This window comes from Schistocerca nitens, chromosome 1 (genome assembly GCF_023898315.1).
Source record: "Schistocerca nitens isolate TAMUIC-IGC-003100 chromosome 1, iqSchNite1.1, whole genome shotgun sequence".
Taxonomy (NCBI): domain Eukaryota; kingdom Metazoa; phylum Arthropoda; class Insecta; order Orthoptera; family Acrididae; genus Schistocerca; species Schistocerca nitens.
In genome coordinates this window covers 1292541517-1292554312 of record NC_064614.1, presented here as the reverse complement: position 1 = coordinate 1292554312, position 12796 = coordinate 1292541517, and the positions used below count along the sequence as shown (strand labels likewise).

At 45.4% G+C, this 12796-nt stretch overlaps 1 pseudogene; it reads right to left on the bottom strand.

Moving 5' to 3' along the window:
* Positions 1-3469: 3469 nt before the first annotated feature.
* Positions 3470-3570, bottom strand: LOC126205478 (U6 spliceosomal RNA; annotated as a pseudogene).
* Between the last annotated feature and the right edge of the window lie 9226 nt (positions 3571-12796).

Below are 12796 nucleotides of genomic sequence, written 5' to 3'. Positions count from 1 at the left end.
ACGGTCTCCTGCAACACCGCCAACCCGCAAAATGCCACCGCTATGCGGGTCATCGCTCCAGCTCCGTAGGTGCACCAGCCAAAGTCAGCCGAATTTCGCCCGATCTGCAAGAAGCAAGCTACTTCAGAGGTCGCGTGTAAGAACAGTAGAGGCCGCCCCATCTACGGACCTTTTGCTGCATCCGCCACGCCTTTCCTCCGCCAATTCGAGCCCACATTGCTAGACCAGTAGCTATCTGGTAGCTACCCGCCACATGGGTACAGCTGTCCTCGCCAGCAGAGTAACGAGGTCGCCAGCACCACGCCACCAACTGGACTCGACGCAGCTCTTGCCACCAGCGACGACTGCGCATCATAACCTGCAGCTCCGGTTGGAACTCCTGGAACCACTCGTGAGATGCCTACCACTGATGTCTAAGGAGACAGTCTGTCTCGTCTGCAGAGAACTTTCCAGAAGACGATGATGATGACGTTGGTTTGTGGGGCGCTTAACATAGTGGTCATCAGCGCCAGTACAAGTTCCAGATCTTTTCAATTCCAGTCTCGGCACTTCCAGAATGATGATGAAATGATAAGGGCTACAGAAACACCCAGTCCCCGAGCGGAGAAAATCCCTGACCCGCCCGGGAATCGAGCCAGGGACATTGTGATCCAGAGGCAGCAATGCTAACCACTAGACCACGTGCTGTGAACTTTCCAGAAGATAGTCTCACACACAGGTTTACTTGTGTTTTTTTTCCATGAACTTTAAATTGTCAAAGAAGTCATTCCTTCATTTTCAATAAGCAGTTTTTTTGTATTTATTTTGAACTGCTAACCGATCGCAAAACTTATATTTGTCAACATAAAAATCAGTTTATTGCCACAATCAGTTTGAGTATAATCAACATACTTACTGTGGAAGTGACCCAATCTGGGACACTTTAATATGCTCCTGCACAACGGATTTAGTGTAACAGCCGGTTTTAGGTGAAGGGTAGTGCCTGAAGACACAGGCAGGTATGCTTAAGTGATATTACTACAGACAGGGATAGCATCCATGTGCTGTGACCATTGACGTCATCATCTTGCTGGAAAGACCCATTTCGAGCGTATCCAAGATGGCGACCCATTATTTACCACAACACATGCGAAATTACAAATAAAACCCGGTCCCCAACATTCACAAAACCTAATAAAACTAGTAAAACAAATGCGGGAAACACCTATTAGTACGCAACATCTGGAAAGACCACTCAAAACTGCCAAAAACTAAAACCTCACAACGCCATAAAAACTAATCGATCTGCACAAGAACATTGCGTAAGTGGATCAAAGTAAATTAATTAGATCTATCTCTTGCTGTGATTTATGTTTCTTAATTAGATCATGGGAGGAGGAAAGTGGATCAATGTTTATTAAAAATAGAACAGCACCTTTGATCCTTGGACCAGGATATCAATAAAGCCCTCCCCCCCCCCCTCCCTCTCATCTACAGGAGCCGATATTACCATATCCAGTTGACGTGATTAACTCAGTTCGGTACCAGGATCCCAATAACCCTTCCCCCAAAATAACAACAGGTGGTATCCCAAACACCAACAAACTTAAAATACTGAAAGGAACAGTAAACAAATATCCCACACTTAAAATCAATAAAATATACATAAAAAACCCAAAAGTTATTACACTTAGAATAAAAGAATGAACTCGTGCCTACACCTAGACTGATTCCCCATATCTCCCTCTCCCTCTCCCTCTCCCTCTCCCCCTCTCCCCCTCTCCCCCCTCTCCCCCTCCCCCCCTCTCCCCCTCTCCCCCCTCTCCCCCCTCTCCCCCCTCTCCCCCCTCTCCCCCCTCTCCCTCCCACTCTCTCCCACTCTCCCACTCTCTCTCCCACTCTCCCACTCTCTCTCCCACTCTCTCCCACTCTCCCACTCTCTCTCCCACTCTCCCACTCTCTCTCCCACTCTCCCACTCTCTCTCCCACTCTCCCACTCTTTCTCCCACTCTCCCACTCTCTCTCCCACTCTCCCACTCTCTCTCCCACTCTCTCTCTCCCTCCTGTCCCCCCCCTCCCCCTCACTCGCACTCTCACACACTCTCTCTCTCTCTCCCACTCTCCCACTCTCTCTCTCCCTCCTGTCCCCCCCTCCCCCTCACTCGCACTCTCACACACTCTCTCTCACTCTCACACTCTCCCACTCTCTCTCTCCCTCCTGTCCCCCCCCTCCCCCTCACTCGCACTCTCACACTCCCACAAATACACATGTATACAGACGCATTGTGTTGTATGGAACTGGGGACCTAGAAACGACGGAGAGGCTCCGTCCCCGCCGAGCCCTCACTGGTACACAACCCCACAACAGGCTACAGCAGTCCACTCACCCCACCGCCGCCCCACACCGAACCCAGGGTCATTGTGCGGTTTGTCCCCCAGTGGACACCCCCCCCCCCCCCCCAGGAACGTCTCACACCAGACGAGTGTAACCCCAATGTTTGTGTGGGAGAGTAATGATGGTGTACGCGTGTTTGGAGACAGTGTTTGCGCAGCGATCGCCGACACAGTGTAACTGAATCGGAATAAGAGGAACCAGCCCACATTCGCCGAGGCAGATGGAAAACCGCCTTAAAAACCATCCACAGACTGGCCGGCACACCAGACCTCGATACTAATCTGCCGGGAGGATTCGTGCAAGTGACCGGCACGCCTTCCCGCCCGGAAAGCAGTGCATACAGACCCATAAAACCACAAACAAACAAACAAAAATACACACACTACCTCACGCAACACCACAACCACCCCCCTTCCCCAACAAACCACACCCCTATATCCACATGAAGAAACACCACACCCCATAAAAATAGCCATCAGGTACACTTCCACTCCAACAGTACTCAAGACGAAACTCTGATTCGAATTGGGCCTTTTCCCACGCCCTATAACAGATCTATTGGCTCACCCAGTATTCCTCAGTCGTATGTTCATTTCTCTGTCGAATAATTCTAAAACTCAGTACCATGGTTACCTGTCAACTGACACCAGCCCCTAGACCGCAGCCCCCTACATGAAGACAAATGACAGGAGAACCTTTTCAATATGTTGCTCTATCAACACTACCGAAACCTGTTTTGTACGCCTCTTCACCACAAACCCACTCTGTACGCCTCTCCACCACCCGAGACGACTGCCGCCACACAGCTGAGTGCAGCCAGTGACGAGTAGCTGTGTCTGTGTGCACAGTGTAATTGCGGTTTTGTAGCGCTTCCTGTCTTGCCATTAGAGTACAAGTTTGTAATGCACACTGTGGTGAGTGAAAGGTTGACTGGCAGTATTGTCATCATATATTGTGAATAAAGGTAAGTAGACGAGACCTGCGTAAATGTAGGGCGTAGGTAGTCACAAATGAGTGCAAATATGAAGTGAAACTTGTCTCTCATCACCTACTTATATCCTCAGACATCTTTACGTCAGAGAGTGACGTTGCGAAAACAATGTGTAACGGTTCACGATTTTGCGCCTGGTATAGGGGCCATGCTAATCTTCTCTGTATCCTTTGAATTTTAGTATACGTACCGCCGAAGCAAGTACATTCCAAGGACACTAAGAAGCTGCATCTGTCGTTATCATATCGCTTCAAACATGTCTCGACTCGGGCTTTGTTTTGCTGTGCCGTGACAAAGGGCACAACACTTACCAAGCGCTAATCTGTCAATCAACTACTGTGAAATATAATTGTTAATAAGTGGTGACGCTAAACTTAGATTGTAGTGCAGCATACTCTCAGCATCCGCCCAGAGCAGCTGCAGTTTCACAGAGCTGCCAATGGGTGGCAGCACCAACGTTGGCGTAGTGCTCACATCTGCACCTTAGTGTCATAGGCATGCCTACGAAACACACTTCTCCAGTATGTGAAATGAATGAACCTGTTTGTGGCTGGTGTCAGATTTTGAACACTTTCTAAACTGTTGAATAATTTTGCAGAGCCGTCAGTAACGCTAACACAAGTTTCATTAATATTGCAATGGTACTTTGTAAACGATACTGCACGATTCAGTCTTTGAGCGGAGAATGTGTGGTGTTCTATGTAGGGCACTTTTTATCTGATACTCAAGAATTTACATGTGGTGTACTTGATGTAACTCCACCAGAATAGAAGAGAATCTTAATTGCGAGAATATACATAATCGCCTCATAAACGATCAAGCAGAGCATTCGTATTGTACACTTTGCAAAACCATCCATGCCTGATATGGAACTACACTGGTGTGTTTCAGAGTGGACATTGCGCCACTTTCAGTACAGTAGCCAGTGTTAGAGATGTGACTGATCCATGGGTACACAGGACAGCTTTACTTGACATTACTGTTATACTGCGATGTAGATGTATGAATGAATGATCACGAGAAAAACCGTATTCAGGGACTGTATGAATAGAGGAAGCAGGTTAGCTTGTGTGTTGGTAACTGTAGTTGTTTGCCAGTGATATGCTGATCAGTTGTCACACAGCTAGGGAGATACTGTAGTGCAAAACTAGAACAGATATTTATTAACCGCTTTCAAATTCTAAACCTGAATGCTCACTGCTGCCATGTGGAAGAAATCGTAGTTCGTGATGTTTGTTCCCTTTCCTGACACTTTGAAGCTGGGTAGCGTCTTGGGAGTTGAATGGCTCCCTATGTGCTTTTGTGGCAGAGCTTATGCGTATGTAACATGAATATTTCATGGTAACTTTGGTCAAACCTTTCTCTTCGACACGTTATGGGATCAGCTGAAATTGTGACTAGACTCGACTTGTGTGAAAATTACGGAATGTAAAGTGCTGCCAAAGGATTACAGTCCGAGAATTAAGTACTACTATGTCAATATTAGCATACTGGACTGCTTTCTAGACAGTGTTGTGGCATTCACTGGAGGGTGTTGTGACAAATTGATTTTGGTAACTATATATAACGGTGGATTACCAGTATCTGTGGGGAACTACAATGTGAATCACACTCGTGGAGAATAACCAGTGAAATTTTGACATGACATATTCCAGAATCACACACTGGCTGTATTAATTGGCCAGTTTTAGAAGCTGCAGTTATCTTGTGTAAAGTCAATGTAATATTTTCAAATGATGTGTGTCGGTGCAGATGTGTGTTTTGTAACGAGATAGAGCTGATGCAAATCAACTTGATTGTAGGGGTAGGCGATGTGACAGCTGATTGCGTTTTGTTTCATGCTGCAAAAACAAATATCAGTATCACAAACGAAGGTCATATCCAACCATCTCAAAACCTTAGAATACTAATAAGAAAAAAAGTTAAAAACGATTCCACGTCAAGCCCAATCGATGGAAGGAAAGAGAGCTAAGAACAAGAACTTTCTTTTGGTGAAAGGTCCACATAATACGCCATAGAGACAAGGGAGGTGCTGAACTAAAGATTAAATGTCCTTCAGCGTAACGCTACGACGAATAAAAAATAAAACGCAGTCGACAGCCCGGGCGTCTTCGCTAAAACGGCCGATAACTCAGATGGCAAACATACGGTAGAACGTAAGTGCTTAGAAAAGGACATTCGTCCTCATTTCCTGACCGAAGTGGTGGGGGAGCACCACTTAACAAATAGCGATACCTCAAAAGACAGAGCCTGATACGCAACCCAGCTAAAATGATTCCTCACGAAGAGGGTACCGAGAGGAGGTCGCCCAAGCCGCTGGGAGAGGCTTAATTCCCCGAAGCTGGTTCCCGTGAAGTGGAGACCAGCTGTGATGCCGCAGGGACACCACCTGCTCGCAGATGGCAACACGGAGACCGTCACAACGAATGGAAGAACCTGCGGGCCCAGGCAGGAGGACTGCATCCATGGCAGCAGCGTCAGCAGGCTCGACGTGACCAGGAACCCACATAAACATCACAGTGGCCCCATCTAGAGTGAGCAACTAGAGGCTTTCTTGGACCTGCTGCGCTAAGGGATGGACTGTGTACAGCACACACAGGCTGAGGAGATGACACAATTAAAAGCCTGTGTCACCGGATGCACTGCATGGCCCGATTCGGGGCGCTGCTGTGAATGCTGAGGAGTGTTCCAGAATCGTCGGTGGCCATTACGAAGCCACACCCGACACCATGGTCTGTCCGAGAGACATCAGTGTACACAATGTTCTGTGCGATAGTCGAGGAACTTGCAGCGAATCCAGAGTGGTTTCCTTAGAAAGCGAATGAAGTTGAACACGAGACGCCATACGATACAAAGGTGGTTACGGGATCACACCCATCGAGAACGTGGGAGAGAGCGTGAAGTTAATCTGCCGGAGCACTAGCCGAAAGTTAACTTCAGGAGGTAAGAGAAGTGGGATGCTCCCCATACCAGCAGTCGAAGGAGTCATCGAAGGAGGCGGCATAGAAAGGGTGGACGGACATGGTAGACAAAGAGCATCTGTATCTGCTGAGTAGCAGATCACGCCGGTATGACAGCAGTAGTTTGCCAGCTTCTGCACAGAGAAACTCAACTGGGCTAGTGTAAAAGATGCCATTGATCAAACGGATTCCATGATGGTCGATTGTATTTAGGCGGCGTAAGTTGAATTGATGTGCAGATGCATAAACAGCCATAATCTGGTTTCGAACAGACAAAGGGATCGGCACAAATCGAGTAGGGTCGTCCGATCCGCTCCCCAGGAAGTAGTGCTGAGGACACCTAGGACACTGAGGGGCAGCAAGCATCCAGGTAAGACGTGTCGGAGGACCAGGAAAGTTTTCTATCACGTATGAGCCCCAGGAATTTGGTAGTTTCAGCGAATGGAAGAGAAACTGGCTCAAGATGTGAAGACGGTGGAAGAAACGCGTTGCGCCGCCAGATATTCGTACAAACGGGTTTGTCAGTGGAAAAGCGAAAGACATTGTCGATGCTCCACGATCGAAACACCGCTGAAGACGCCGCTCAAGGAGGCAGGTGGGTGGAGAACTGCAACAGATCGCAAAGTCGTTGACGAAAATGGAGCCAGAAATGGTGGGCGGGAGGCAGGCCATGCTGGGGTCAGTGGCTGTAGTAAAGAGGACGACGTTCAGGAGGAGCCCTGACGTACTGCTTTTTCCTGGATAAACGTACCCGACAGGGCAGAACCCACACGGACCTTGAGAACTCTATCTTTTAAAAATTCCCAAAGAAAATGGGGCAGGCGACCTCGGAGGCCCCATGTGTATAAAGTAAGGAGGTACCAGTCCTCCGTAAAGTGTCGTGGGCTTTCTCCAAATAAAAAATTAAAAAAAAAAAAAACCTCAGCCAGTCTGGTATTTCCACAGAAAATCAGTCATAACATAGGTTGACAACTTGATGAGATCCTCACCTGCAGAACGGCGCGCTCGAAATCCACATTTTGCAGTTGTTAGTAAATTGCGAGGCTCCAGCCACCACACCAACCGGGCATGAAGTATACGTTCCATCACCTTGGAAAAACAGCTGGTGAGAAAAATTGGGTGGTATCTAGAAGCGGGGTGTTTCTCCTTACTGAAGTAATATCTGGCGTTCACCAAGGAAGTGTTATAGGCCCTCTATTGTTCCTGTTCTATATTAACGACATAGGAGACAATCTGAGTAGCCGCCACAGATTGTTTGCAGATGATGCTGTCATTTACCGTCTTGTAAAGTCATCAGATGATCAAAACGACTTGCTAAATGTTTAAAATACGATATCTATATGGTGCGATAAGTGGCAAATGACCCTGAATAAGCAAAAGTGTGAAGTTATCCACATGAGTACTAAAAGAAATCAGCTAAATTTCGAATACGCGATAAGTCACACAAATCTGAAGGCTGTAATCCCTCAGTATTTAGTTGAATTTACAGTTACAAATAACCTAAATTGGAACAATCACATAAATAATATTATGGGTAGGCCAAACCAAAGACTGCGATTCATTGGCAGAACACTTAGAAGGTGCAACAGGTCTACTAAAGAGACTGCTTACACTACGCTTGTCCGCCCTATTCTGGAGTATTACTGTGCGGTGTGGGATCCGCATCAGGTGGGACTGACGGATGAAATCGAGAAAGTACAAAGAAGGGCAGTTCTTTTTGTATTATCTCGAAATAGATGAGATAGTGCCGCAGATATGATAAGTGAATTGGAGTGGCAATCATTAAAACAAAGGCGTTTTTCGTTGTGACGGGGTCTTCTCATGAAATTGCAATCACCAGTTTTCTCCTCCGATTGCGAAAACATTCTGTTGGCACCCACCTTCATACGGAGAAATGATCATCACGATAAAATAAGAAAAATCAGGGCTCGCACAGGAAATTTTAAGTGCTCGTTTTTCCCGTGTGCCGTTCGAAAGTAGAACGTTAGAGAGACAGCTTGAGGCTGGTTCATTGAATCCTCCGGCAGGCACTTTATTCTGAATAGCAGAGTAACCAAGTAGATGTAGTTATAGGTGTACTAATAACGGAGTGCTTTCAAATAAATGCACGTATATAAAGGAACTACGTACAAATGACTAGCTTTACAAGATACGAGTCTTTACTGATAACTGAGTAAGCGCTTTCAATAGAAGTGACTCAAATTTTCCAGCAATACACAAGGTACGTCGATTTGATGGCAACCAAAATACAGTGAAAATCTCATACAGACTACACATAAACTTCTGGATACCGTCCCCCAAAAAAATATACACACCTTCTTAATAGTAATCCAACCAACGGATTTTTAAAAGGAAATTGTGTAACTGCATGGGGACCAGCAGCTACTCTCTGCCGGCTGGTCGTACTTCAACAAGACTTACATGAGGACAACCAAGCAACAAGTACACTCGCTGCAACGCAAATCGTTCAACGAAACGAAGGCACCAAAATCACTTACACCTTCGATGGAGAGCGTTGTTCGAGATGGTCTCCAGGGATGGGTCTCTCCGAGAAAACAGGCACCAAAGGAATGCGACGAACAGCGCCCGGAGTTGACATCAGGCAGGTCCGCCACAAACTCGGGACGCCTTACGAGGTAGACCCGCCGTCCCGCTGCTGGCCGAGCGCGCATGTTTCCCTCTTTCGCCCGCGCAAGCACGTCCTTGCTCCTCGACGCGAGTCCAATACCACCTGCCACGAGCGTGAGAAACACCCGCGAGATCACAACAGAACCGAAGATCCTAGTGCAGCCAGGTAATCGATAATGTGGCGCCAAAGAGCTGGTGTGCGATAAAAGGCGCACCACGTCTCAGAAGACTCACTGCTGCAGGGTGCAGAGTCATCGGCATTCTCTCTGGGTCGGCCTGCGGATTCCAGGACAGAAAAACTTTTGGTGGTGCGCACCGGCGAAACAGCGTCGCCCGGCCGACCTCTATCTCGCGCCGACACCTTTGAAGACGATCTTAGAGTCGGCGAAGGGAAGACCGTTGTTTGATTTTTTTAGAGCCTTTGCGATACGTAGATGAATCGGTTTTGTGGCTGGAAGGAGGTAAGAAGTCTTTGCGGGAATGTTCCTTTTGTTCTTTCTGGCGTGCTGGTTATGAGGCGTGCGTTTTCACTGCCGTGGGCGAAGTTTTGGTGACTTGGTGCACAGCTGGAAGAGAAGGAGACTGGGACGCTACCGCGACACTGGGCGACTTGGTAACCGCACTGCTGAATTTGAGGTCGCAAGGCCGCATGGGATATCCTTCATGCAACGAGGTGTAGCAAGAACATTACCGTAAGTGTTAGATGCTAAAACACAGGGCTTTCGAGTTGCCAACATCTTGCATGTCAGAGGGTATACTACTTTTTCCTCCACCCATATCTCCTGAGTTGCCCGCTCATCGAGATATATGTGAAATTCTCGGGATGAGGCGACACGGTCTCTGTTACCATTGATGCAGTAGGGAGAAGGAGGCGAGCAACTGCTTTCGTGTGTATCCCTACCACAAGTAACACATTAGGCTGTGTTTTTACAGGAAATTCGTGCTTGTTTGTAACGTTGACATTGGTAGCAAAGCATCGGGTTTGGAATGTACTGTCTGATTGAAGATCGAAGTAGGCTATAAGGTCATTACAATGGAAGCAATACTCGACCAAAAGTGAGAAAAGGGGATGCACATTGGAACCAAGGTGGCATCAATCTTTTTCTTTACTCGATGCACTGCAGTGAAGTCCTGATCAGAGACGTAAGTTAGATTTCTCCCTCGGTCAGATCATCAAGCAGCGAGGTGTATATAGCACCATACGAAGAATTCAGTGTTCGATGGGCATCAACATAAACAGGATAGACATGGAGGAGAGAATCTATGAACAGTTGTTGAGCTTGAAAATCACTATTGGTTTCCAAAAGCAAAGTACCATTATGCAGACGAAACCAGGATTTCACAGGGCCAGCAATGCCATCAAAACTTTTCTGAATAATAAATGGATTAACTACAGGGAAGGACTGCGTCAATGCTTTAGAAAATGTGGGTTGATTCATAGACGATCTGGAGGGTACACCAGCTGCACAGTACAAGCGATTTTCTGCATGCATTCCTCTAAAAACGCTTATGGGCTACTTTTAGGACATGAGGCCGATTATTATAAATGCTAAACAGGAACACATTCTGGTACGGAGTGCAACGGATAATAACTCATACATAAGAGGAGAATATGGTCACAGCAAGATAATATGGAATATGCCCCACATCAGTGTATCAGACGAGGAGCGTTTGAAGCTTTTAAAAGAACTGAATTCCGGTACATTTCTGTCACTGACATTTCGCTCGTGGGGGGTTTTCGAGTATCCAGTGTTACCTACTGCAAGCAGACAAACATGGAGTATTAAAACCTGTTCACATCTACAGACACCTTGATTTTCAGACTGACAGAAGAGGAAATATATCAAATGATTTCACTGCATTCGACAACTGCGGTTTAACTAACGCCAGAGTCTACCTGAATTGAGAATTCTACCCATATGACAATTTACACCTGCAGTGGGATGAAATTTATACAGTCTAGCATATCACATGTATGTTAGCTCTTTGGACTTCTGTGGACTGAGTAGACATCCCCTTCTTTTCGTAGTAAGAAACCAATCACCGATCATCGTAATAGACCGCTCGAAACAGAACGAGACAATTACATTTCGACCAGATGTATGTATTGAATTTAAATCTTCAGCAGATTTCCCAGAACACACTGCAATGTATGCTCTAGTTCTACATGACCGTGTGATCAACTACTGCCCGCTCACAGGCGTTGTGCAACGAGCTGTATAAATGAACAGGTGCTGCGCCATAGCTAGAGCATTCCAAAATGGCATCTGAAGGCGTGAACATCATTGCAGACGCTCAGGGTTTCTATAACGGTGAGCGTAGACAGTTCATATTTAAAGATGTTGCATTCGTAGCGTACAGAGAAGATGCCGGAATAATAGACATTCTCAGCAAATAAAGCGTCACCGAGGTCTTTAAAGGATGTGAAGTGCGCTAAGACACAGAACAGTGCAAAGTAGTTAACACGTTTCTACCGTTGGAATTCATTGGGATGATCCTGGCATAACCTATAAAGATATGGTGACGTCGCTTCGGTTATTCAGCCACACAGATACCATCATCTTCTTGAGAGGGTAGGATACGATCCTCAAGTTTATTGCTATTCAGGACATGGAATTCTACGGGTGTCCTGCTCTCCAACGACTCAAGGAGTAAAAGACGATGTGTTTGCTTATGAAAATGTAAAATTACTTTTTAGTTGGATGAGAAATAATTGATTTTTTTCTTTGCAGCCTTTTGTTCTTTTTTCAACACTGTTCCCGCTCCGACATTGTACATTTTTAACCAGATACTACGTCTGCGAGTTTCTTCAAGCAGCAGAGATATAATTTTAGACATGTCTGCTGTATGCCTTTGGAATCGGACACGTTTACGTGCCTCCTGCTCCCATAACCCAATTCGTGCTGCGTGATTGGCATAATTCCAAGCAGACATTCTATATATTTCGTTACCTTCCGCCTTAAACTTCACCTCTTTAATAACACTCATATTCAGCAAAACTTATGTCATTTGTGGCCAGACAGCCGTTTATATATATATATATATATATATATATATATATATATATATATATATATATATATATATATATATATATAAACGCAGTAGGCAACAGGGTTTTTTTTTTGTAAATAATAAGAATAAAGATGTATGGTGACGTATTTGTGTCAATTGAATAAACGAAAAAAAATGCAACATAGTTGTTGAGGTACAATATATTTCCTGAAGTACAATATAGTATTCGTGAGGTACAACTTGACTCTTCTATTCCGGTGCAGATTTACATGCTACAACAGTAACACTGGTTGAGAATATTTTTTACAATTTTTTTCCAGTAACATTGGAACCTTTTTTTTAATCTACGCTAAAAACTAGTTATAGTAAAAAAGTACCTCCACACTAAATTCCACAGTCCCGGTAGCATAGCTTTTCCAGTAATTCTGATCGACTGTGCGCACTTAGAATCTAAATTCAACAGCTCCAATTCCAAAGATTTTTACAGTAACAATTCTGATGACTCTGAGCTATATACATACATAGATACATACATACATACATATGTTACAGTCAAAACTGGTTTTTAATTACAACGCATCTTACTAGTTTATACTGAGCCACTTCGTCAAAACGCGTTTTGCCTAGTTAAAACTAGTTTTAAATGACTTTCGCTTTTGACCAGTAGTAAATTTTAGTTGTAACTAAGGCTGTAAGTATCAACTAGTTTCAACTAGTAAGAACGCGTTCTAACTAAACTACGCAGAACTAGTTGTCAGTAAATTTATTTAGGGGCAAATATTAAAATTAAAATGGTGGTGGTGGTTAGTGTTCAACGTCCCGTCGACA